This window comes from Stenella coeruleoalba (genome assembly GCF_951394435.1).
Source record: "Stenella coeruleoalba genome assembly, chromosome: 21".
NCBI classification, from domain to species: Eukaryota; Metazoa; Chordata; class Mammalia; order Artiodactyla; family Delphinidae; genus Stenella; species Stenella coeruleoalba.
Window position 1 is genome coordinate 18,229,209 of NC_137167.1, and position 27,901 is coordinate 18,257,109.

The window sequence follows — 27,901 nt, forward strand, 5'->3', positions numbered from 1 at the left end:
ACTGTACAGTACACAAAAGCACAACCACTTGTAGAGGATGCACGCACGTGACAATGTATGCCAGACACATGAACTAACTTATGTGATTGGACATGCAAACGCACATTCTCATCTTTAAAGTTTGCAACTTGAAGGTTCATATGTAGGGGACTTACTGTATTTATTTTAGCTAGCAATTGCATCCCCAGGAAGTTTCACATTTGCAGTCTAGGAAAGAAGATTCGTAATTTGTTTCTTGAGTTAATTTTCATTTAAATTCAGTTTTGAGGATGAGGGTTATTATGTTTAGGTTTAGATTCACAAGAGGATTGAAACTCAAGTGGGTTTTTTTTGAGAACTGGGAATTTAGGAAAGGGGACAGAGATAGATCACTTTATTTTCTCATTATAAAATCCTCATTAGTTCCTTTTGTAATCAAAGTAGTATAATTATCAAAAGAGTAATCTTATAGACACAATGATTATGTGAAAATTATTTGGATATTGTGTGGTTTAAAGAGTATGAAATTTCATGTTAAATTATAAAATTCAAACTAATATAATATATGTTATAAGTTAATTTTTCATATATTTAAAATTTTAATATCTAAAAACCTAAAATTATTACATTATTATTATCCTGCATCTCATCAGCTGGTTTAAAATAAAATAATTATTGTCCTCTACAGTTGTTTATAATTTTCTTCAATTAAATAAGATGCATTTTGATATGAATATATCAGTTAAATGCTGAAATATTTCTATGACATTCACATTATATGCAAAATTCAAAGGGGAAAATAAAGTCATGGAATAAAAGATAGAAAGCTAAAATAGAGAACTCAAAGAAAATAATGAATTTCTGTTTCATGTACTTTTCAATTCCTTCCTGAGATGTAGCACATAAATCCAAAGTTACTGTAAATTAAATATAAATGACTTCCAGTGAGAATATCAACTTACCATATCATTATACCTAGGACAGTTGATAAACAAGTCTATGACAGCTATAAAATTATTTCTAGAAAATAAAGAAACTAAAAGATGTTTTCTGAATTGTCAAAAACTTGAAAAACACTCAAATAGAGACAATTTTTGCAATAGTTAATGGTTTTCATTATTATTTAAAATAATCATGCTCATTTTAAGAATTCTAGAAAATGGAGCAAATTATCAAAATAATGTTATTAAACATTCAAATCCCCTGACCCATGGACATGCACTTTTCGGTTCAGTGAAACAAAACATTACAAAATAGAGACCATACATATTTAGAACTTGTTTCTGCACTTAACATTTCATCATGAGCATTCCCTCAAGAAAACAGATTTACCTTCATACTTTATTATTAAGATATATCTATATATCAATATATAGATATATAGATGTATATCATATGATATATATTATATATAAGGCACTCTTAAATGCACAACTGAATTCTCTAGAAAATAAAGGAGCCCATCTAGGCCCCCAAATCAAGAGTAAGTTGAAAAACAGAGAGAGAAGTGCATAGGCTGGGGTCCCTGGGAATTTAGAGTCATAACTAAGATTATGGTTTAAAGCCAGGACCCTTGGAAAGGCTACCTCACCATTCAGAGGACGGTCTCAGAAAAAAATTCCACCACTCCAGGGTGAGTAGAAGGAAATTTGTTTACCTTGACAAGGATCCTGAGTAGAAAAAAATGAATCCCCTGAAAATACTACTTGCACTTTCTGAGAACTCCGAGTGAGAAATTAACACAAAAACTGGTTCCTTTCAACAGAAGTAAAAGATTGTCTGCTTCAGTGGGAAATATTCTCAAACAGATCCTCCTGCATTTCTATTACACACTCCTATTTACAAGGCTCTGGAAAAAGAACTAAAACTCCAAAATAATATATACACAGGAAATGCACCAAGTAAGGTAATCTGTAGAAGAAAAACAAGATTGAACATCTGAAAACTTCAGTTAATGGAATTCTAATAGGCATTTTAATATGAAAAGGTAAAATAAGTAAAGACGTAAAAAGAAAGAGAAATCACATTAGAAAACCAGGTAACTTTTGAAAGAAACATGCAATTTTTAAAATAAGATAGCCAATAAATTATCATAAAAGTGTATTATAGACAGGTAAAGAAGGAATTTATGTATTTAAATGTCAACCTGAGGACATTACAAAGGAGGCAAAGAGAGATGAAGAAATAAGAAATGTGTCAAAGTCAGTTAGAAGGGTGGGAGAGAAAGCATGAAAACCTCTAACTCTACCTACTTGGAGTTCCAAAAGGAAAAAAAGAAAATAGCAGAGAGGCAATGTTTGAAGAGTTAATGACAAAGAATTTTCCAGATTTGATAAAAGACATGAATCTTCATATTCAAAAAGCACAATATCTCCTGAACATGATAATTAGAAATAAACTTCATCTTAATGCACTGTAGTAAAATAGCAGAACTTCAAAATCAAGAGGATCTATTCCCAACAAACAGAAAGAAAAACATTACCAATATAGAAACTGATGTGGACAGTAAATGTCTCTGCAGCAAAAAGAAAAACCAAAAGGCATTAGAAAAATGTCTTTAGACATTGAGAGGAAACAACTCATCATTTGAGAGTCTAGAGCCAGCTAAGGAAGTATTTAAGAGTGAGAAAATACATAGATGTTTTGATAAAAATTCTGAAAGATAATACCACTAATAATTTTTCCATGAAAGGACTTTCTTCAGAAATAAGGTAAGTGAAACCTAAAGGAATGATTGAGATGAAACAGGAAAGAAAGATGAACAAATATGTTGTAAACTATGGTTATATACAAACAAGCCCTGATTTTATAAAAACAATGTAAAAAAAATATTGACTATAGAGTTGTTAAAAGAAGTTAGAGCTATATATAATGGACAAAAAAAATAGTAAGAATGAAGGAAAAGTGAATAGATTTTAAGCCCCCTAAGGTCTTGGGAAGTGGGTTAGAGTTACTTAATAGTTTCAGAGAGTTTTTTCAGGTGTGGATATTATAGTCTTAAGAATTCAAGGAATAAAAGAAAATAAGATAAAACAGAGAAACACTTTAAAATATTATTCAATACAATAGAGAAAACACCATTTAAATATTTGGAATAAAATGGACCAATTATCAATTGTTGATGCCTTAGATAGATTTTTTAAGTTACATAGTAATACAAATAACTAAGACTTATATGGCCCTTACTACATGCCCAGCACATTTTCCAAGCGCTGCACATATACTGCCTTACTTAATAGGGAATAATTGAAGATGTGAATTATATAAAACCATTATTAAATATGATTTATGTTAAACCATTAAATTAGAAAAAGGTTTAAATCTACTTTTTTTCTAGAAAGATAGTTTTAAAAAACTGTCTTAAGAAAGAAATGAAAAATATGAATAAATCCATAAATATTAAATAAATTAAATTTTGGGGGCATTAAGAGTAGGAGAGAAGAACTTTATTGCAGCATGGCTGAAGCCTATACTTGGAGAAAAATAAGGCAATTCTGCTTTAGACCCCTAATGAATTCCTGTTCAATAAATTGGGTACACATGTACCAAGCATGACTAGAAACTATACATCCAGATATGTTCAGAAAATAATTCTGGGAAGAGGGAGTAAGGGTTGTGCTCTGCATGATCCAGGGGCCACCATTTCACCCAGCCTTCAGTGTGAATACTGCTTGCTAGGGTTGTATAGTCCACAAACTGAAAAAATCATACACAGAGGCCCTGGGGAGCAGCAATGTGATGTTTTCTTCCAAATATATTTATACAGTGAAATAAATGGGGAGACATTTTAACTTGAACACACAAATGTTCATCTTAAAATTGTTTATTCTCTTCCAAATGCTTGATATACAAAATGCTAAATATAAAGGAACAACACAATGCATCGTTTCTGTGACAGAAGGAAGTATCTGCTACCAAAGTTGGATACATGCCTTTTCATTTCTAAAAGGTGAGACACTCTAAATCAATAACTTTTTAAAGTGTAAATAACATTGCAATACTTCCATTAATAAAGCAAATAAAAGAATGATGGTTAATTTTTAAAAGTTTTATTTAAACCATTAATTTTATTATTCTGCTTATCAATGGTCAGGGGCAATTTGCTCTTATTTAAATTCAAGAGTTTTGACTAGTTGATCTCTTATATTCCATTTAAATGAAACCTTATACAGCTTTACAATTTGCAATTCAAAACTTACGACTTTACTTTGGCTATACAAATAGAGGGTTCATTTCTTAAGTAAAAGGATCTTGAATTATATTAACATTACATTTTACTAAGTAATTTAGCCAGGTATATAAATTCCTTTTGTAAATTTTCTTACCAATAAAAAAATCCACTATTGCTTCTTTGTGAATATGAAAAGATATTTTTGGAGGATATTTGAATCAATGTTTATGTCATATTCTGAAAATTCAGTATGACATCTTCAATTACAAATCTTGTGCTTTTGATATATTTTCTATTAGGCCATTTTGTTTAACCTCAAACATCATAAGATCCTTTGTAAGGAGGGAGTAAAAGCAATTTTCTTTTAAAATGAATTGAAACCTGATTTTTTAAAAAATTGTTCTTTTGTCAAACTATAATCTATTATTTCAGTTAGCAAGAAATCACACACAGGGTATAAAGGGACTCCATGAAATTATCATGACAAGAGGAAATGCCAGAACAATAGGATTAAAAGTGTTCTTTCTTCTTCAGAAATGATGTGAACAAACTCGAACTTGACAGTTTCATGTCCAAACTGTGAAGCCTTTTAAATGCAATATACTTGAGTATCATGTACATTCATAGCAAAACTAACAAGAGTCTTCCTACTTAAATAACCTAATGAACACTGGAGTTGTATCCATAATAATGTGCTTTTTTGCTGACTTTCAATTGTTCATTCTTTTCACTTTTCCCACAAAAGTAAAACATTCTCATGTTTAGTAAAGATTACTATAAATTATAACATGAAGTAAATAGTAAACAAAAAGATTATTTTATTTTCATCATAACCACAGTACAGTACAAAAAACTGTTACTGTAGAGGAATATTAGATGTTTTTATTCTGTGCACTTTTCTAGTTGCTATAGGTGTACAATGAAGTGTGAAAGAACCCTGTTCTTATGCTACTAACCTCACTGTGGAGCTACTGTAGCAGCACCCACAGGGGTGAGAGGGGCTGCGAGGATTGCTGTGGACATGCATGGCTGAGGAAGACCTCCAAGCACAGGCCTGACCGGGCTTCCCCACGTGATAGGAACAGACAGGCATACGTGAGAAAGTTATGGATTAAAGGTATGAAGTAAATAATAATTAAATTATTATTTTAAGAGATTAACTGGGGCCTTCCTAGAAAATATTTTGAACTTTCCTCCTTGTAGCTGAATTCCAGTGAAGGAGACAGTATTCATAAATTAAGCCCCTCCCCTACTTGCTGAAAACAAATAACACTGCTGAATTATAAATGTATACTTTTTTTTTTTTTAATTTTTTTTTTTTTTTTTGCGGTACACGGGCCTCTCACTGTTGTGGCCTCTCCCGTTGCGGAGCACGGGCTCCGGACGCGCAGGCTCAGCGGCCATGGCTCACGGGCCCAGCCGCTCCGCGGCATGTGGGATCTTCCCGGACCGGGGCATGAACCTGTGTACCCTGCATCGGCAGGTGGACTTCCACTGCGCCATCAGGGAAGCCCTTAAATGTATACTTTTTAGGAACATCAAAAATGTGCAAAGATAGTAAAGACATGTCAAAACAAAAAGGAAAGGAGTTCCCATAGAAGCCAGTAGGGCACAGTAGCACTGAAGTTGATTTAGGGCAAGAAGATTTACCCACTCTGGGGAAGCTGGCTTCAGTTTTGGAGTCTTATAGAAGGAAACAGATGTCTGAGGCCAAGACCTGATCAAGTCATGCAGCCTAAGAAGTGACTTCCCAAATTAGGTTGAGATACCCATAGTGCCAGGCTGAAAGGGAAGGAAACCAGCAACTCAACATACCCTGAAAGTGTCATAGCTATAACTTTGCATCCCCAGGGTTTATTAAGAAGGTATTAGGATACATGACAAAAATAACAGTAAACAAGAGGAAGCCAATAACGATGAAATGTTTTAGAATCCTTATGGTTGGTGGGGGAAAGTGTTAGAGTTTGGTTAACCTTAGACTTTGATTAGTTTTGCACAGATGTTTTCATTTCTATGTGTGAACTGTTTTTACTCACAATAATTCTGTCAACAAATGTGTGGGGGTTTTTTACACACCAACAACCAATTCTCCAACTCTCTGAACACCAAAGTGGGTGTCCTACAATTCAATCCAATTCTGACACTAACTATTGGAGTTAAGGCAGACCACACAGCTTAGGGGCTCAGACCCACAAAACTATGCCTTACTTCAGATACCAATTGCAAGTCCTGGGCCTCTGGTACTTCTGATTGATTAGCTACAAATCAGGGGTTCCCACAGTACCCTCCTCAGGTTCAATAATCTGCTATAACAGATCACAGAACTCAGAACGTCTCTTTACTCACTATCACTGCTTTATTATAAAGGCTTCAACTCAGGAACAGCCAAATGGAAGAGAGATGCATAACGCAAAGTATGGGCATGGAATTTCCTTGCAACCTCCAGGTGTGCCCCTCAATGAGTTCACCAACCTAGAAGCTCTTCAAATCCCATTGTTTAGGGTTTTTATGGAGATTTCATTATGTAGGCATGATTGATTAAATTATTGGCTGTTGGTGATTAACTAAATCTCCAGCCCCTCTCCCCCTACTTAGAGATCAGGCCTGGTTGGTCCCTCTGACAACCAGTTGCCCTCCTGAAGCTCTATAGGGACTCACTGAGAGTCATCCTATTAGCAAAAACTCAGATATGGTTGAAAGGCACTTACTATAAAGAACAAAAGACACTCCTATCACTCAGAAAATTCCAAGGGTTTTAGGAACTCCTGTGTCAGGAACCAGTGGCCAAAGACTAAAGACCAAATATACATTTCTTAATATATTACAATATCACACTGTGACAACAACTAAATGAATTGAAAGAGTATGCTAGAGATTTTTAAAAAATAAACAAGCAAAAAATTAAGCAATCTCAAAGACAACATAAAAGGGAAAAAATTGAAATAGAATAGATGGGACAAATAGCAAAAATTAAATTGGGGAACATACAATCAATATGACTAGTGATATTAAATATATGGAATAAATACATTAATTAGAACAAAAATATTGTAAGACTGGATTTAGAAGTCCAACTATAAGTTGTTTACAAAGCACAAACATAAAATATGAGAATACAGAACAACTGAAAGTAAACATATGAATAAAGAGCATGTAGATATTAAACAAAAGAAAGCTGATGTAGCTATATTATTATTGGAGAAAATAGACTTTAAGGTAAAAAAACTTTAATAGAAAGTGATAAGATCATTTCATAAGGATGTTCTTGCTTGTTTTCTAGTCTTATATTTCTGTCAAATACTGAATGAGGTACAGTAAAGATTCTGTGCTATGTTTTTTCAGATTTCTCTCTTTCCTTGGGGGTTATGAAAATTTTCATTTTATATAATTCTAGGCTATGTTTTTAGGTACAGACAGTTTTAAATTATTCTTGGTAATTTAAAATTTTTATATGCTCAACACTGCTAATTATTAGAGAAATGCAAATCAAAACTACAATGAGGGATCACTTCACACTGGTCAAAGTGGCCATTATCAAAAAGTCTACAAATAATAAATGCTGGAGAGGGGGTGGAGAAAAAGGAACCCTCCTACACTGTTGGTGGGAATGTAAATTGGTGCAGCCACTATGGAAAAGAGGACGGAGGTTCCTTAAAAAACTAAAAATAGAGTTACCATATGATCCTGCAATCCCACTCCTGGGCATATATCCAGAAAAGATGAAAGCTCTAATTTGAAAAGATACACACACCCCAATGTTCATAGTAGCACTATTTACAACAGCCAAGACATGGAAGCAACCTAAATGTCCATAGACAGATGAATGGATAAAGAAGATGTGGTACATATATACAATGGAATATTACTCAGCCATAAAAAGAATGAAATAATGCCATTTGCAGCAACAGGAATGGACCTAGAGATTATCATATTAAGTGAAGTCAAATAGAGAAAGACAAATGTGGTATGAAACCACTTATATGTGAAATCTTAAAAAATGATACAAATGAACTTATTTACAAAACAGAAAAAGACTCACAGACATAGAAAACAAATCTATGGTTACCAAAGGGGATGATTGGGGTTAGGGGGAGGGATAAATTAGGAGTTTGGGATTAACATATAAACACTACTATAAATAAAATAGATAAACAACAAGAACCTGCTGTATAGCACAGGGAACTAGAGTCAATGTCTTGTAACAACCTATAATGGAAAAGAGTCTGAAAAAGCATATAGATAGGTAGATAGATGATAGATAGATAAATGAATCACTTTGCTGTATACCTGATACACAATGCTGTAAATTAACTATGTTTCAATAAAAAATGGTTAATACAAAATACATATATAAAATTATAGAGCAAAGATTTTCTAAATTACTTTCAAAAATGTTATGTAGTGCCTATAATTCTTACTATTGTGTTTTTATTGGATTATTTTTGCAGTTTTTAAAATTAGCAATGGTAAGAAATGAAGATACAAATAAAATAGCCCTTAATTTCCTATTTTTAATAGAAAAGAGGGAAATCAAGAATGAGGGAAGGGGGAGTTTTGGAAAAGATGAGGGAATGGATAAAGATGAGGGAATGGATAAAACAAAGGTACATTACTTTCTGACAGAGTTAGGACAAAGGCAAATGGGTTGATGGAATCAGATCTGAGTGCCCTGATTCCATCTGAGTTGATGTAATCAGATCTGAGTGTACTGCATTTGTGTGCTCAGGTGTGTGGTTTCTTTAATGGGGCTCAAGTTACATCATCCTGTGCATTGAGGTCTATCTTCAATGCACAGGAACCACCCCAACACAAGCAGCACATGCACATTACCTTAGCTAAAGTAAGTGCTTATAAAGCTTCCTTAAGTGTTTTCCTGTTTAAAGTATTTAAATTTCTCCTCATCTCTCAAGCACAATGGAAAATGAATGTTAACCCAAGGGGTACTCATAAAACCCATCAAATCTCTCCCACTCCCTCACCCTCCACCACCCCTGCCCCTCTGCTCCTTTAACTTTTAAGTCTTGGGGCTTCTCAGGATCCACTCTATAAATTACTTAGGATTTTAGATGAATTCTCAATAGAGGTTCTCTTTCTGTCTCCACTGAAAAGATTTTCTAATCTAAATCACTTTCAGTATTTGAGATATAGTTATCTTGTTTTGGTATTTATTGTATATTAAGTTTGTTTTTATGATTTTATAGTATTATAGTATCAATGGATGTTTAAACTCTTCTAGCAGTGCTCACTAACTCTCTTAGCTGAAGCAGTAGTAGGCCAATAATAATAATACCATAAATTTTTAGAACTCCTCTAAAACACCAATCTTGCTTCCACATGCAGGCCTTTAAACTTAATTGTCCACCCTGCCTGTAATGCTCATTCCCTGTATCTTTATACGGCTGGCTTCTTCTCAACCTTCAGTCTTCTCAACCTTCTCAACCTTCAGATCTATGAATACATTTCCTGAGAAATCTTCTCTGATTATCCTGTCAAACAGAATACCCAACAGTCAGCCTCTATCTCAGAACTTTATGTCCTTCAATGCACTTAGCGCTTTCTTAAACTATGTCATTTATTTGGCTACCTGTTGTTTATCTGTCTCTTCCAACTACAACAGTGGATGAAGTGCAGTAACCTTGTTTGTCATGTTTACTTAGCACCTGGATCCCTAGGAGCAATGCTTGAAAAATAGTATACGCTCAGTCAATATTTTAAAATGTCATTGGATGAATTGAGGCAGTTATGGATAAAGTCAATATATGTTTATTATCACTGCATTCTTTGGTAAACACCAGGGGTTAAGATCCTGAGGGCTCTGCAGTCATACTGCCTGACCCAGGATTTGGATCCTGTGTGGCCTTCAGTTTGCTGATGTTCAAACAGGAAAAAAGAAACATTGCTGTATAGGATTATAGTGAACTCAAGTTGAGATTACTCCATGATTCTATTAGTAACTAAAACATTAGAAATGACACATTCAAAATTAAATATAGAAGGCAGAGCATATGCAAAAATAAAAAAAACAAAGAATCAATCTATAATGCTCTTGAATTTCAGAAAACAAAACAAAACTGGGAATTCAGCCAACAATCTAAATACAGCATTTTTCATCTACTTGTGAAATTATACTGTAAAAGCTCAGTAAAGAAAGAAAGATTATGCATATTTATATAACGCTTCAGTGAAGATGATAAATGAAACATAGTCACAAAAATCATTCATTGAATATGACATGATTACATTGCTTTCTATCGTTACCTGACAAAGATTACTATGCAAAATTCTCATATGTTTTTAGGAGAAAAAAAGTCTAAATTTCTGAACGAAGGTAAAAACAGAACACACATTTTTAAAACTTTCAAATATAGGCTTTCAATGTGCTTTTCTGTTTTTTAATTAAGAAAAACAGAATGAAACACAAAGACTTACAAGAAGATAAGTGGTTATCCTGATTTCTTGAAGATTTCAGGAACCTGACTTTGGCAATGCTTAACAATAAAAAACAAATTACCATTTTTATATTTTAATGAGTTTTCCAAGTAAAAATTAGGTAGTCTTTAAGAGTAGTTTGTTTACCTTTTTGAGTGGTTCTTAAGTATAGAATAGCATTACTTTAATGCATACTCACACTTCTGTTGTTCAAAACAGATATCATTAGCATACTCTATCAAAGTGACGGGACTCTGATGATACGCCATAGCAATAACTCATCAAAAAGACAGCACTTTGATTATGCCAAATATTAAATACCTCACCAAAATTCTCATCCTTTTGATAGCTATGTAAAATAACTCCTACCAGAAACTCTTTTGTGGTTAAATTAGTTCTCTTTAACACTACAGATTCATTGTTTTTCTAACAAGGATTTTATTAGACAAGATTTCATTGTATAATTATATATTCTTTTCTTCTTTATGCCTGAATTGTAACTATTTTCTCCTTTTAAAATTGAGGTAAAATTGACATTTAACATATTAGTTTCAGTTCATATTGAACATGATTCAATATTTGTATAGTCTGTGAAATGATCACAGCAATAAATCTCATTATCATCCGTTACCATACAAAGGTACAATTGTTTTTATGTAAGAAATTTTAAGAGTTATTCTCTTGGCAACTTCCAAATATGCACTACATTAGTATTGACTATAGTCATCATGCTGTACATTACACCACCACAACTTATTTATTTTATAACTGCAAGTTTGTACCTCTTGTCTCCCTTCACCCCTTTCATCCACCCCTCAACCCTCCTCCCTTCTAGCAACCACAATTCTGTTCTCTGTATTAATGAGTTTTGTTTTGTCTTGTTTGTTTGATTCCACATATAAGTAAAATTATATAGTATATGTTTTTCTCTGTCTGACATATTTCCCTCCAGGTTCATAATACCCTCCAGGTTCATCCATGTTGTCGCAAATGGCAAGATTTCATTCTTTCTATGGCTGAGTAGTATTCCAGTGTGTATGTGTGTGCGCATGCGCGTGCATGCATGCACACACCACATCTTCTTTATCCATTCATCCATCAATGTACACTTAGGTTGTTTCCATGTATTGGCTATTGTAAATGCTGTGATGAATTTGGGGTGCATATACCTTTTTGAATTAATGTTTTCATTTTCTTCAGAGAAACACCCAGAAGTAGAATAGCTAAATCATGTGGTATTTCTATTTTTTATTTTTTGAGGAACCTCCATACTGTTTTCCATAGTGGCTGCACCAATTTACATTTCCATCAACAGTGCATGAGGGTTCCCTTTTCTCCACATCTTTGCCAACACTTATTTTTTCTCTTTTTGATAACAGTCACTCTGACAGGTGTGAGGTGGTATCTCATCGGGGTTCTGATTTGCACTTCCCTAATGATTAGTGATTTTTAGTATCTTTTCATGTGCCTCTTGGCCATCTGTGTTGCTTCTTTGGAAAAATGTCAATTCAGATCATCTGCTCACTTTTAAATCAGATTGTTTGGTTTTTTAGTACTGAGTTATATGAGTTCTTTATATATGTGGGGTATTAACCTCATCAGTTATATGGTTAGCAAATATTTTCTCCCATTCAGTAGTGTGCCTTTTCATTTTGTTCATGGTTTCCTTTGCTGGGCAGAAGCTGTTTAGTTTGATGTAGTCCCACATAATTATTTTTGTTTTACTGCATTTGCTTTTGGAGTCAGATCCAAAAGAATCATAATCAAGACTGATATCAAGGAGCTTACTGCCTATGTTTTCTTCTAAGAGTTTTATGATTTCAGGTCTTTTGTTTAAGTCTTTAATCCATCTTGAGTTAATATTTGTGGCTGGTGTAAGATAGTAGCTTAGTTTCACTCTTTTACATGGGGCTGTTCAGTTTTTCCATCACCATTTACTAAAGAGACTGTTCTTTCCCCATTATATATTCTTGTCTCCTTTGCTGCAAATTAACTGACCATATATTTACAGGTTTATTTCTGGGCTCTCTATTGATCTATGTGTCTGTTTCTATGTCAATACCATACTATTTTGAATATAGTTTGAAATCAGGAAGTGTGATGTCTCCACTTTTGTTCTTCTTTCTCAAGATTGCTTTGGCTATATGGGGTATTTTGTAGTTCCATACATATTTTAGGATTGTTTGTTCTGTTTTTTTGAAAAATGCCATTGGAATTTTGATAGGGATTGCACTGAATTTGTAGATTGCTTTGGGTAGTATGATCATTTAAACAATATTAATTCTTCCAATCCATGAGCATGGTATATCTTTCTATTTATTTGTGTTGTCTTCAATTTCTTTCATCAATACTTTACAGTTTTTAGTGTACACCTCAGGTCTTTCACCTACTTGATTAAATTTATTCCTAGGTATTTTATTATTTTGGATGCAATTGTAAATGGGATTTTTTTTTAAGTTTTCTCTTTCTGATAGTCCATTGTTAGTGTATAGAGACACTTGAGACATTTTTATGAATTTTTACCCTGAAACTTTACTGAATTCATTTATTAGTTCTAACAGTTTTTGGTGAAGTTTGTAGGGTTTTTATATATAAAATCATGTTATCTGCAAATAGTGACAGTTTTACTTCTTCCCTTCCAATCTGGATGTATTTTATTTCTTTTTTTTTTTTTGCTTAATTGCTTTGGCTAGGACTTCCAAAACTATGTTGAATGAAAGTGGGGAGAATAGGCATCCTGTTTTTACCTGATCTGAGAGGGAAAATTTTCAGCTTTTCATTGTTGAGTATGATGTTACTTGTGGGACCGTCATATATAGCCTTTACTATGTTGAGGTAAGTTCCCTCTATACCTACCTTGTTGAGAGTTTTAATCATAAATCATTGCTAAATTTTGTCAACTGCTTTTTCTGCATTATTGAGATGATCCTATGATTTTTCATCCTGCATTTTGTTAATGTGGTACATCACATTGATTGATTTGTGGGTGTTGTTCCATCTTGCATCTCTGGAATAAATCCCACTTCATCATGTTGTATGATTGTTTTAATGTATTCTTAAATTCAGTCTGCTAATATTTTGTTGAGGATTTTTGCATCTATGCCATCAGAGATATTGGTCTGCAACTTTCTTTTTTTGTGGTATCCTTGTCTGGTTTTGGTATCAGGGTAAAGCTGGCCTCATAAAAGAAGTTTGAAAGAGTTCCCTCCTCCCAAATGGCCCCTGCCCCTCTGGCAGACACTTTACAGTTAGATAATGAATCTCCTTCCCATTTAGTCTAGGCACTTTTCAAACTGCTATTTGTGTGCTGGACCCTGGGGGTGAGTGAGTCTGCATGTGAGCCCCTTAAGAGCAGTATCTCAGTTCCTTACAGCCCTTTGGGTCTCCAAAATATAAGCCCCATTGGTGTTTTTTTTTTTTTTTTGCGGTACACGGGCCTCTCACTGTTGTGGCCTCTCCTGTTGCGGAGCACAGGCTCCGGACGCGCAGGCTCAGCGGCCATGACTCACGGGCCCAGCCGCTCCGCGGCATGTGGGATCTTCCCGGACCGGAGCACGAACCCGTGTCCCCTGCATCGGCAGGCGGACTCTCAACCACTGCGCCACCAGGGAAGCCCCCAGCCCCACTGGTTTTTAAAGCCAGATATTTGGGGGGCTTCTCTCCCTATTGCAGGTCTCAAGGGTGCCTCACAGACTCCTCTCTCCTCAGAGGCAAGCTCCAGATTTGTGAGATCCTTCCCGATTGTGGGTCACTGCGCCCAAAATGGGGATTTTGGCAAGACTGCCTCTCTGCCTCTTCTACCTGTCACACTGTGGTCCTTTTGTTGTTTGTTGTGAAAGAGCTGTTCAGCTAGTTTTCAGATCTTTTTCAGAGGGAATTGTTTGATATGTAGCTATAGATTTGGTGTGTCCATGGGAAGAGGTGAGTTCAGGATCTTCCTATGATGCCATCTTGGACTGACCCCTAGACATTCATTTTATATATATATATACACCATACAGTTCATGACTGGCAAAGCAATATGGTAAGCTCTTATTTAAATAAATAAATATTCATAGCTAAAACATTTTTTCCTAACAGCATTAATTTAAATTAATTAATCCCAAATTGTAAATCATTTAAACAAATATCATTTTTCACTTTTCATACAAACTAAGAACATTCTTGCATATGTAACTTAATTCATAAGTATATTTTATATTATTTCTTTAGAAAAAATTACCAGTTGTAAAACTGTCTGGATAAAGAGGATGCATAAGAATGTAAAACTCTCTCCAGAAATGATATTCAATTTGCATCATTGTCACAATTTGGGTTCTCTGGGAGTAGATGCTAAAATTGAGCTTGGGGTGCAAGATATTTATTAGGAATCAATACCTGTGAAAGGAAGGGCAGTCAGCAGAATTGAACAGAGGAGACTAATAAGCAGTGTAGGTCCAACATTGTTATTTTTTTCTTTTTTTTCCTCAGTGCCCAGTCATGTCCTTTGCTTTTTCCTTTTGGTATGTTTATCTTATTTCTTTTTAGAAGCTTATCATATATTAAAGATATTAAACTTTTCCCTCTCATTATAATTTGCAAATAGTTATCCAGGGCTCATTAATATTGTTAACAATACAATTTACTCTAGGTAATATTAACATTTCTTTAACCGTGCTTTTAAATGCTATTATAAAGAAGATTTGCTTATCCTATCATTAAACTTGCTATTGCTTGTAAATAAGAATGTTATTGATTTTTTGCATATATTAACTTGCTATTTTACTGTACTTTCTTATTGCTTCAAGTAATTTCTAAATTGATTTTCATGGCTCCTAAGTATGCAGGCTTTGAATCTATAACCTTCAACTATTCTTAAACATCAATTATTTGGTAACATTCAATTCCAATACAGCCTGATGCCATGATGGAATGAGATGTTAGGGAGTTCTCGGGGGAAAGGATGAGTGGATTTTGCTTGCCTGAAGGATGAGAATTTTTGTTGCCAGATGGTGAGGCTGTGATAGCCTGTGGTTTCCCAAAATGGTCAGAGCATTACTTCTGGTTACACATGCTCTTCAGGACTTTGCCACTCCTTCATCAAGAGGTGAAGGCAATCTCCCCTGATCCCGCATGGGGGAGGGAGACTGTGACAACCTTCTCAAATGCAATACCAGATAAGTTACCCTAACTTCCAAGGCTGGGTCATCAAAGGTGGCTTGGTTTTTATCTGGCTCTTTCTCTCTGGATGCTTGCCCTTGGACTTCCTGAGGAAGCCCAGCCCACAGAGAAAGGCCACTCATAGGTGCTCTGGCCAACAGTCACTGGTTAAATTTACATACACAAGACAAAAATCTTCTACCTTAATGCTTTTGGCCTTGAATTTTATTGCATCTAATATTATTTCTACTCTTTATTTCTGCTTAAATGATACATGTTTTATCATTAGAAATCTAGCAAGTTTATTTTTTTACATGAATCTCTTTTATAAAGCATGAATTGGATATTAATTTTTGACACCATCTGAATATCTCCATCTTTAATAGGAAGCATTAATTTACTTTGACTGTCATGATGAATATGTTTGAGCTTCGTCCTCTTATATAACGTTATAAGAAGTTCATCTTTAGTTAAACTGGTTACTTTTGCTATATGAATTTTTTTTTTTGGTTTTTTTGAAGGCATACAGACATTTCATTCTATTTTTAATTATTCTAGAAGTTATATTCAATATAAATCAACACATTTGGCCCTCTATTTCTCTAATTATTTGCGTGAATATTTAAATAATACTTCTTGACTCTCGACCCTATATAAATTAGGTATCATGGGTTGATTGTTTATCACAAGCCAGCCATGCTGCTAAGTATTTTATAAGTAAGTCTCTTGATCTGCATAAGAAGCTTATGAAATAAGTATTGTTTTTATTTATATTTATCTTCAGAGAGATTAACTTGTCAAGGTCACACGTGTATTAAGTGATAAAACAGGGATGCAAATTAAATTTGCCAACTCCTAACTACAAGTTCTTAACCACTACATACTATTGCTATAAATTACATTTCTCCTTCACCAACCCAATTTCATTTGCTCACTTGGAGAATACAATATCACATACCCAGACCAAGTTCAAACGTCACTCCCACCACCCCACACCACACCTACCCACCCCCCACCCCCCCCACACAAAATCAGAATTTCTTTCTGATTTCCCATAGTTAATTACTCCTTTTTTGTGCTTCCACATCACTTGCTGTATAAATCTGTGAATATTTGTCATGATGCTTTGTAACTAGTGGTTGGCCTGCCTGCTTCTCTAACTACATGCTGAGCTGTACTTTGCATTCTCAATGTCTGCCAGGATCATTTACCCATAATAGGTCATGAGTGAGTCTTATCAAATGAACAATAAGTGGTTGAATATACTGTCTTCTATAACTGAAACTACACATCCAGGAGATGTCTTGAATATGCTTGTGTTATAAAGTAAAAGTGTTTTCTCTGTGTTTAATGTATTTAATTAAAGGAAATCCAGACTGAACCAAATTTATATCACTGATTAGTTAATATAGATAGCACAGGAATGTCATAATTTTTCTGTGCTTGGGAAGATTGTTTCTGGCAATGGAATTATGGAAGATATATTAGCATGTACTGAAGTAAAATGAAACATAGTACCAAAACATTCTGATCAGCATGCTCTCAGAATCTCAGTGAATAGGGTTCTAGGGAAAGCAGTAAATATAGACATCGGTAAAGAAAAAGAAATGAGGTATCTAATTCCAGAACCTCAAAGGAATTTTGATTTTCATTTCAATTCCACTCACCATTAACTGCAGAGAGGTTGACTCTTCCTGAAGATGTGAGGAGTAAATTCCCTTGAGACAGATGGGGTTTGGAGGGCTCTGGAGGGGAAGCAGCAGTTCTTCTGTCAAAGTCCCACTGCCAAAGACCATTACCAGTTAATACTACAGGCTTTGTTGTATCAGACCATAATGCTTTAAATTATATTTCCAGTGCTCATAATTATAATGTTTATAGTTGAGAGAACAAATGAATCAAAGTGATTTGTATTGAAATTACTATCTATTAAAGCAGAAGGCCTTATTAAAGAAATTAACCTTTGCATAGAAATACGAACAAAGAGTAATGAAAACACTACTCATTATTCCCTTCAACTTCAGATATTACGCTTTCAAAAGACACTGACTAACACGCACTCTATCCTCATTGGTAATAAAGTGAATCAGCTGTGTTTTAGTTCTTCATGTAGAACTCTATTTTCTTATACATTTTACTTTGTTGAAACTTGTGTCCCATAGTCATGAGGACAGCGGATTCGCAAACATTTTATAATCATAAAAAAATATATTTAGCATATATAGTCAGTAAATCAACTGAAAGTTTCATATTTTTACCTTCCTGCAACAAATAATACTTTATATCATGATATAAATATATATATATAAATTATACCATAACACTTAGCCTAATTGGCAAATGAAAAGTGGTCTTATTTTAAATATTTTCAAAGTAATTAAGAATTAAGCAATTAAGAAAATAGTCAATAGTAATAAACTATGAATAGAATTCTTTCATTTCTCATATATGTAACACTTCTACATTTTTGTCAATCATCACTGCCTGTTCCTCACAAAATACAGTAAGGCTTTTAAAAGTTTGAGTCTGTAAGACTTAGAAGTTCAAATGCTATCTCTTTTTTTTTTTTTTTTTTGCGGTACGCGGGCCTCTCACTGTTGTGGCCTCTCCCGTTGCGGAGCACAGGCTCCAGACACGCAGGCTCAGCAGCCACGGCTCACGGGCCCAGCAGCTCCGTGGCATGTGGGATCCTCCCGGACCGGAGCACGAACCCATGTTCCCTGCATCGCCAGGTGGACTCTCAACCACTGTGCCACCAGGGAAGCCCCAAATGCTGTCTCTTTAAATAGTAACGTGATGCAAGGTAGTGTCTTGTAAACCGTTTAAAGTTTATTAATTTATAATCTTCTGGCATACATATTTTTAATAAATTTTAAACATAATTATATCAGAAAATTATAATGAATGAAGAGCAGTATCACCTGTAGTCTTAGCACAAAAAAGTAAAACACTACTTTTTTTACTGTATGATTATATGTAAGATGTTTAAATCAAGAACTTTTTTCACAAGAATGTTAAGAACTCTAGTTTTAAAATAAGCACACATTTCTAAAGTTTAAAGTTTGCAAAGTTCTCACTTTGATTTACTATATGATTTTAGATTAAGTCATTTATAACCTTGCTTTTTAAACTTCTAAAATGTCATATTTAATTTTCCTATTTATTAAAGCAATAAATACTTATTTGGCAAAATACAAAAAAAATTAAGAAGCAAACTAAAACCTCCAGTTGTTATTTGATATTCAAGGCTTTGACTGAAAATAATTCTATAAGTATTTTAATAGAAACATCTCCATTTCAATATTCCAAAAGACAAAGAAAATGATGCAGTCAAAATTATTGAATAAAAATCGAGGCATTAAAATCAACAGGTGCAGGGCTTCCCTGGTGGCGCAGTGTTTGAGAGTCTGCCTGCCAATGCAGGGCACATGGGTTCGTGCCCCGGTCCGGGAAGATCCCACATGCCGCGGAGCAGCTGGGCCCGTGAGCCATGGCCGCTGAGCCTACACGTCTGGAGCCTGTGCTCCGCAACGGGAGAGGCCACAGCAGTGAGAGGCCCGCGTACCGCGAAAAAAAGAAAAACAATATCAACAGGTGCAAACCTGCAGCTATCACACATGTAAAGATAAACTTTTGGAATGGGAAAAGCAATATTTAAGTCTATCTGGATAGTACTTTCTGTACTATGGTATGTCTTTAATGCATGTCTGAATCTGTTCAATTAGCCTTCTGCTCTACTGTGAGGGGGTGGGAGAGGGAAGCAGATCTTTCGTAGGCAATACTTCATGGCAGATAATGACTTCCCTTATTCTACCTGAATCCATATATTTTTATAAACCAGAAAGATGCCAAGTGTTAACCTGGAATTTCAACTTGTTTCAAAACAGATCCATGGCTGAATTTGTTTCTTAAAGGCTGATAGGTACACATACATATAAAATACATGTGTACATATATGCATACGTACATGCATACATACTGTACAACTTCCTTCAGTAAATCATTCCAATACTGAATTCTTCTATGATTAAGACTTGTTTTTTCTTATTACAGGTAAAAATTTGCACTCTTCAATTCAGGTATTGTCCTCTTACTTATTTCCCCCATACATAGGTCTTTTATACATTAAGACATGGGTTAGATACAGATAAAACCACAAAGGAAGCATATTTTGTCTTTATCATGTTCCTCCTCATATTTGATTCATTCTTTTTCCTTCAAATCCAAGAGACCCCCCCCCACAAGCCTTTTCCTCACAGCCCCACCCAACTAATGAGAGGCACAGGCATCAATCTCAGTGCTTTGAGGTCCTTCTAGCTCCTAAGAGCTATTCTAAGTGCTTTACACACATCTCAAGTGAACCTCACAACAACATTTTGAACTATGTATCAGCTTCAATATACAATTTTTTTAAATGAAGCTTAAAGTATTTTAACTGCCCACGGTCATAAAAATAATTAGTAATAGTGAAGTTCATATTTGAACGCTGGTCTCTGTAACGCCAATATTTCTACCATATTGATTTTATTAAAGAATACTCCATGAAATGCATATCTCCACTCCTATCCCTCTCCTTTTCAAAGCATTCCTTCTGAGTTACATTTTCTTATGCTTTCCATTGCTAGGAAATTAATGAGTGGCTCTTTCTAATATGGAATTAGTGAATGCTGGAAACCAAGGAAATGTTGTTCCAAGCAGTGAGTTTAATGATAAAAAAATTAGACACAATGACAATTTATTTAGAAAGGAATAACTGAACATACTTGAAATCATAACACAAGGCCATTGTTTAGCCTGGTTTCATGTAGGTCCAAGTAACAATAACGCTTCCTTCAAAGATGTGTTTCCTCAAATTACTTCATAAGCCAAATGCCTGAGCCAAAGTATACAAGGTAGTGTTTAAGGCACCAAGAGAGAAGGGCAGAGGGTCAAATTGAAGCAGACCAGAAAAAGTCTAAGAAATACCTCTGTGGATTCAAGTTCGGGAGCCCAGTAGACATATAAAGGACTTACGACGTGGAGGGTCATGCCACTATGACCGGAAAAAGGACTTTTAACTAACACACCCACAGATGCTACCTAAAAATGAATGTCAAAGAAAAGTACTATTTTCAACTCCGAGTGTAGGCAATTACCAAAAGCAAGTGAGATGTTAACCTAAGCTAAAAAGTCAGGATTGGGAACTACTAGCATAATGAGAGCAAAGGAATTAAGGGTTTTGAACTTTCCATCTGAGCTTAAGGTTTGAGGAATCGAAAGTAACTAGGAGTCAAAGCACAAGGTCAGACAGATGGGCTTGCAGTGGGTGATACGGTATTTGCACTGCATTATTACAGTACTCCACTTCCTCTCAAAATAGAATCCTATCAGTTTTTGCTTCGTAACACACCATAGCAAAATGTGGGGACTTCAAACAGCACACATGCGTTACTCCTCACATTCTGTGAGTTCATCTGGAGATTCTTATGGTCTCAGCTGGCTGACTGGGGCTTAAAGGACAAGGATGGCCTCAGTCATTGCTGGGACAGCTAGGGTCTCTCTTCACATGATCTCTCATTCTCCCTGATCACACGGTGGGAAATGGGTTCCTGGCAGCAAGGAAGGGTTAGTGACAAAAGGTCTCAGCTTGCATTGCAGTTGCTAATGTCCCATTGGCCAAAGCAAGTCACTTGTCCAGAATTATAGATTCAAATGGGATGAGTAGCAAATTCACATTGCAAAAAGATGTACATGCAGGGATGGGAGAGATCTGTGGTCATTTTAGAATCTAACAAAACATTCTAGAACCAAAAGCAAAATTTACTTGGATTTAAGCTATTTTTCCAACTAGAGGATTGAGAAATAGAGAACATAAAGAACACATATTCCATTTATTTCCTCAGTTTCCTTAGGTATTGCAAGAACCTTCTAACATCAGAACCAGTGTCACCACTTGAACATAAAGACAAAAGAAAAACATGATCATCCAGCTAAGAAGGCAGAGAATTTACAGAAATGTTTACCAAAGTCCCCAGATACTCCACAGTTGGAGAATGGCTTCAGACATTAGCATTAGATCAGAAATAATTCCAAATCTGTTTTAACTCATAACACAAATAACTCATAGGGTCAACCATGAACAAGCACCTCCTCTAGGAAGGGGGTCAATTTATAGGCGCTTTTCTGAATTTTTTCCAGAATATACATTTTAATATTTTTAAAAATCCAAAAGTAATCATACAATGCTGCTAAAGATAAAGACCATTGTGGGATATTACTGTCTTAGTATTCACTCAGTTATTTTACTAAATATATTATACAAAGTGATAATGTCTGTAGATACCAGATACTGCTCTTTTCACTTTTAGGGTAATTTTTTCAATCTTGTGTCATCTGATGACTCAACAATTCCTTGCACATAATCAATTGCAATCTCAGCTACCATATCATCTTCATTATTGGTCTGGCTGAGTATATGTCACAGTTTAGCACTTGTTTTAAATTTATATGTAAAATGTTCTGCACTAAAGACTTCCAGCATTCTATAAGAAAATTCAATTTGAATAACAGTCGCTTACAAATGCAATTTTTTTTGCATCACTACAAAGTAAATAACATCATTTGATTTCAATTAAATAAAGTGACACGAAAATCTTTGTAAGCAAAAATATAACAATAGAAATACATTAGGGTAGAAATTTATAGGCATTGTAATGACTGCCAGCTGCTGCAATTGCATTCCTTAAAATGCAGAACAAACTTCACTCACTAAATTCATGACAGAAAGGAATCATGAAAAATTACACTTCTTTACAATGTCTAAGTCCAATATGCTTTCAATTAAATAAGAGTTTGATTCAGATGAGGATTCAAAAAATATATAACACCTGAAAAACAGATACATGCAAGACAGAGGGTATTGTTCTATGAGAATAAAGTGATTAGATCACTAAATTACTCCCATTGTTTAATTCAATTCAATTTAATATATTCTCTAAACACCTCTGGTATTTTCAGTAATTTTCCTTAGTTATTGCAAAAAAACCAGAAAGTCAAGAAAGAGCTATCATACTGGATTGGCTAAATTCTATTTTATTCAGAGTGTTTTAGGAAGTATTTCTATCCCTTACTCAGAATCTGTGCCTCTATCTTAAAACCCTATGCAGTTCCAAGCCAGGTGCCATATGGTCCAAGAGTCATCTATCCTGACAAGTACTGTCCTTCCTCCCCCCATCAGCATGACTTTGAGGACCTAGACACTCTGGATGAGTCCAAGCTCTGCCTGGGGCTCTGAGCTCTTCCTCTGAGGTTGCCAGTGGTCCCACTTGCCTATATGGCTTTTGTAGGCATTTTTTCTCCAGAAATATTGCTGGCCCTCTGCCTTCTCTGCTGGAAACCAGGGCATGTCCCCTGTGTGCTGAGACCCCCAAAACCACTCCATTTTCACCATCTCCCTTCACACTAGGCTGGAAAAACTTTCTAGGTCCCAATCTTTTCCCATCTCTGGAATTTAGGAAGATTCACAGGAGTCTTCTGTATTCTCTCTTGTCCCAAAACTCACTCAAAACAACAAACATAAGTCTAACCATGTGCTTATATAGAATGGGTTGAGGTGGGAGTGTTCAGAAGAAAACAGAGGGGAAAAACATAATACCTCAAAATATCACATGACCCACACACCAAGTCTGCAGGACTGTAGTAAGATTTAGAAATGATCCATGTAAAATTTCTGGCATATTCTAGACTTGCTCCGGCTGTTGTTGTTATTATTATTATATAAGAACATGTAAAATTACTCCTTAGATTTCTGATATTCCTGAAACCTTGGAACAATTATTTGAACAAAGACTGATAATATTAACACTGAAATAAGTGTGTGTGTGTGTATACACATACATACATATATACATATCAATATATCTACCAGGTGGAACATACTGAAGCCCCAAGATTCAGAGAACTTGATTCAGCAGAAGCAAGCTATTGATACTTTGAAGATGCAATAAAGATTTAAATCCCAAAGACTAAAAATCAAATTTAAATCTAAACAATGATCAAGGTTGCTGACACATTTCTCCAATAAGCAATGTTCCCACATTTCTACTGATGTTTTCTTAAAAGTTTCAATTCTCACTGGGCTACTGACTTACTGAGTGCATAGTAAATATCTATATATTCTTCCAACTAATCCTTAATGGGGCTGTGCTGGTGTTATTCTGACTGCAATATAAATTGGCTTTGCCTTTCTCTAGCTGCGATTTTTTTCATAAAAGTTTATGTCATCTATAGATCATGACTCTAGAACATATGTCCAAATATGCCCACTTTCTGAGAGGAAAAGCAAGGAAGGTCAAGATTTCATGGCCTCCATACAATCTGAAAAGGTATTTGAAGAGCATGAGGCACTATGCAATAGTACAAGGAACAGACTCTCCAATACAGGGTTTTATATATTTTAAGAATAAGACCAAATGGCCCCAACACTAAGGCCATTCGCTGTTTTAACATTATTTGAAGTGAGATCATAGTATGTGTTTTACCACCTAAGTGAGGAGAAAGACGCTGAGTCATAGGATGTGAACTTCATGGGTTGTGACAGCAACAGCCCTGTGGCAGCCACACCTGGAGATGAAACCATGAGCAGAATGCACTGCAGAAGAGGCCAACCTTATGCACCCAACTTCAATGCCAAGAGACCAGGCCTCTGGGAGCCTGCATGACTGAGCCTCTAACTTCTTCTGAGCCACAGTTCTCTCCAGGTCAGTAAAGGGCTTAGAGATGGAAAGTAAAAGACAGCCTTGGCCATCCTACCAATCTATGAGTCAGGAGGCCAAGAAAAAATGAATGAAGCCTTTTGCTCACCTTAAATCATAGCACATGATCAACTAATAATGAGACCCCACAGTGGTCAGATTCTAAATCTAAATACATTAGGAATGAATTATCCAGCGGAGTAGGTTAGGAATTGAACATGAATGAAAGTGTTTATTCTAGCACTTTTCTCCTCTCTTGTACAGAATCGATTGGAATATAGTAATAGGGAAGAGATAATAAGGTTTACCCCTAAAATGTTGGAAATTAGGCAAATACAGGAGACATACTGCCCATAATCTCTTGAAGCATCCAACATTTTTGAGAGTGGTAATTCTGAGATCGATTACAGAGGGAAGAGCCAGTGTGAATTGGATCAAGATGGTCATAGTGAGCAGAGAAAGAAGTAGATGAATTCTAAATATTTGGGGGGTAGATGACTTTATGATTGATTTGCTAAGATCCTGTGTTGGAAAACAGAGATTGAGGAGCAAATGATCACCTATAGTTTCCAGGATGAGTAGCTAAGTAGATAGTGGGGTCCTTTGCTCAGATAGGAAGCAATGGAAGATCAGAAGGCTGTAGATAATCATCTGTAGTTTGATTAAAGATGTGCCTATAGCTATTTCTACTTATATGTCCCAATGACATTTCAAGTTCAATGTATCTTTAACTTCTGTTATGGACTGAATGTCTGTGTCCCCTCAAAGTTCATATATTGAAGCCCTAACTCCAATGTGATGGTAGTACGAGATGGGGACTGTGGGAGGTGATTAGGTTCAGATGAGGTCATGAAAGTGGGGCATCTATGATGGGATTTGTGCCCTTATAAGAAGAGGAAGAAACACCAGAACTACCTCTCTCTGCCACTTGAAGATACAGCAAGAAGACGATGATCTTTAAGTCAGGAAGAGGGCTCTCACCAGAATCCAACCATGCTGGCACCCTGATCTCAGACTTCCCAGCCTTCAGAACTGCGAGAAATAAATGTTTGTTGGGGTTTTTTTGTTTTTTCTTTTTTTTTTTTGAAGTAAATTAATTAGCAAGTGTTTATTGATCATCAAATATGTGTAAGATATTATGTGAGGTATTTCCAGAGATTAAAATAAGTACAATTCATGGTGCAGTTATGTTGAAAACTTTTGGAATGTGGTGGAGAAACGAGCAACAAACAAATACTTGAAAGATGATTTCTGCTTCCAAGGGGCTCAGCCTTTACACATCTAGGTTTCCCATTAGACTATGAGTTCTTTTGTGACTGAGAACATACCTTACCTAACTTGCATATCCAGAGCTTAGAAACAAATATAAGATATGTGAGAAACTTAATTAGTGATGTTTTAAATAATTTTTGATATTTATAAGTATTCATATTAATTCATATTTGTTTTGTGAGGGGTTAAAATACAATAGTTGCCAGTAGATATTTTCTTTTAGATCATGGTTTATGGTCAAAAAAGCATAGTCTTAGAGGCAGATTCAAGTTCATGTCCTCACTACATATTGCTTTCTCATTTTTATTTTCCTCCTTTTTCATCTCCGATTCCATGGTCCATGGCATATAACAACTTGCCTGCAAAGAACCTCAACTTCCTAAACCCTTGCATCGGTCCATGGTATTGCCTGGTAAAACGCCACCCTAGATAAACCTAAGCACCTCCCTCCTACATGCCTGCACCCCTGAATTATACTGGAGAGAAATCACCCAATCAGTCTTAGTTTTTTTAACTCTGAATTAATAATTAAAAACTTCAAATGTACACCCAAGATTTTCAGGAATTCTACTGTTTATCAAGTAAACTTGATGTCCCACTCACAATGTTTTATAACATCTCCTCAATCTGAGAGAAACAATCAGGTGTATTTAGTGCCATCAAATATATAATGAAGCAGTACAAAAAAAGTGCAATTCTGAATAACTCAACCACCTCTCCTCACAAATGATCTTCAGGAGGATATGGTAGGAGAAAAATTCTTCAACTGGAAAATTTTGTCAGCTTCTGCACCCACATCCCCTTCAAAATTCCAGGCCTGTCCATACTTGCAGGCCTCTTGGATGAAATCTCACTACAAATCAATTGGATGAGGGAATTTAATTTCGCTGTTAAAATGGCCAGCCTCAAAGCATGGCCTTACCTTGTAGCTGATGTGGTCTACCAACTTTGTTTCCTGTCTTGATTTACCTACATCATCCTTGAGGATTTCAAAAGGCTTGCATCATCCATTCCTAAAACTGTTTATTGAGTGCCAACTTGGTGCCAGGTACTGTTATAGAAGATGGAGGAACAAAGTGAACAAAAATATAAAGTTCCCACACTTGTGAAGATTATATTCTAGTGGGGAGAGCTACACTTATATACAAGCAAGTATATGAATAGACCATAGATTGATAAGTGCTAGAAAGAAAAACAAAGAAAATATGGGAAATAAAGAGGGCCATGTAGTTGGAACTCTTTTCTATAAGGCTGGTAAGGAAGATCTCATTAATAAAACATTTAAGCAGCGTCCTAAAGAAAGCGATAGTGCAAGCCATGTGACTTAAAAGGGAAAGTCAGAGGAGGGGGGCAGAAATAGTAACACATGGTGTTCATGAATCCAAGACTACCAAGACTTTTACTCCATTGATACTACAGCATTATTTTGTGGTTCCCTCATTCCCATAATGCCCTAATTACTCTCCTTACATGTGGTTAAATATGATAGAGAATCCATTGGATGTTAACAAAACCCCCTTGCCTCTATCACTTTGACATAGCCCTTTGGTTAAACCATAACTCTAGTTAAATTTGGTTCCCCACATACTGTCTGTCTGCTCTCTCGTAGCTGAACGTGGCTGGAAAAAAGCACAAAGCCATGAAAACTAGTCTCTATAAACCCCAACACTAACTTCGGAGAGGTCCATAATGGTGACACAAAGTCATTCTATATTTCTGAAATCCATCTATCCCTCCACTTCCTTTTCTTTTCAAATGTACAACACCAAAACCCATTCTCTCTATGAGATGGTGTTATTTCTTATTTCGCTGAGAACACTGAGCCATCAGAAGAAAACCTCTACAAGATATCACCACCACTTACAGTTTCAGCATCTATACACATATATTTTGCTTTTTTTCTTCTAACTATGGATATACTGCATGTTCTACTACCTAAGGCTAAGCTGTCTACTTGAGTATTAGATCCCAACCTCTTCCCATATATACTTAGGGATGTTCTTCTAGAAATTCTTCCTTTTTTCCTACCATAGTTTTTCATAGTGATTAGTCCCCCCAAAATATTAAATTATTTCTCTTATCTTAGAAATACTGCATTGCGTCTCATTCCTCCTCTAGCTACTGTTCAATTTTTCTTTTAGAATAAAATGTGTACAAATAATCCATTTTTTGTGTCATG

General features: G+C 35.3%; 1 protein-coding gene across 8 annotated transcripts in view; it reads right to left on the reverse strand.

Annotated features, from left to right (window-relative positions):
• MSR1 (macrophage scavenger receptor 1) overlaps positions 1-27,901 on the reverse strand; it is a 457,630-nt gene that overhangs the window by 301,307 nt on the left and 128,422 nt on the right. For all 8 annotated transcript variants that reach the window (XM_079908915.1, XM_079908914.1, XM_079908916.1 and 5 more), the window contains one exon: positions 17,386-17,500. The gene's annotated coding sequence lies outside the window, so the exon portion shown is untranslated. The remainder of the gene's footprint in view (positions 1-17,385; positions 17,501-27,901) is intronic.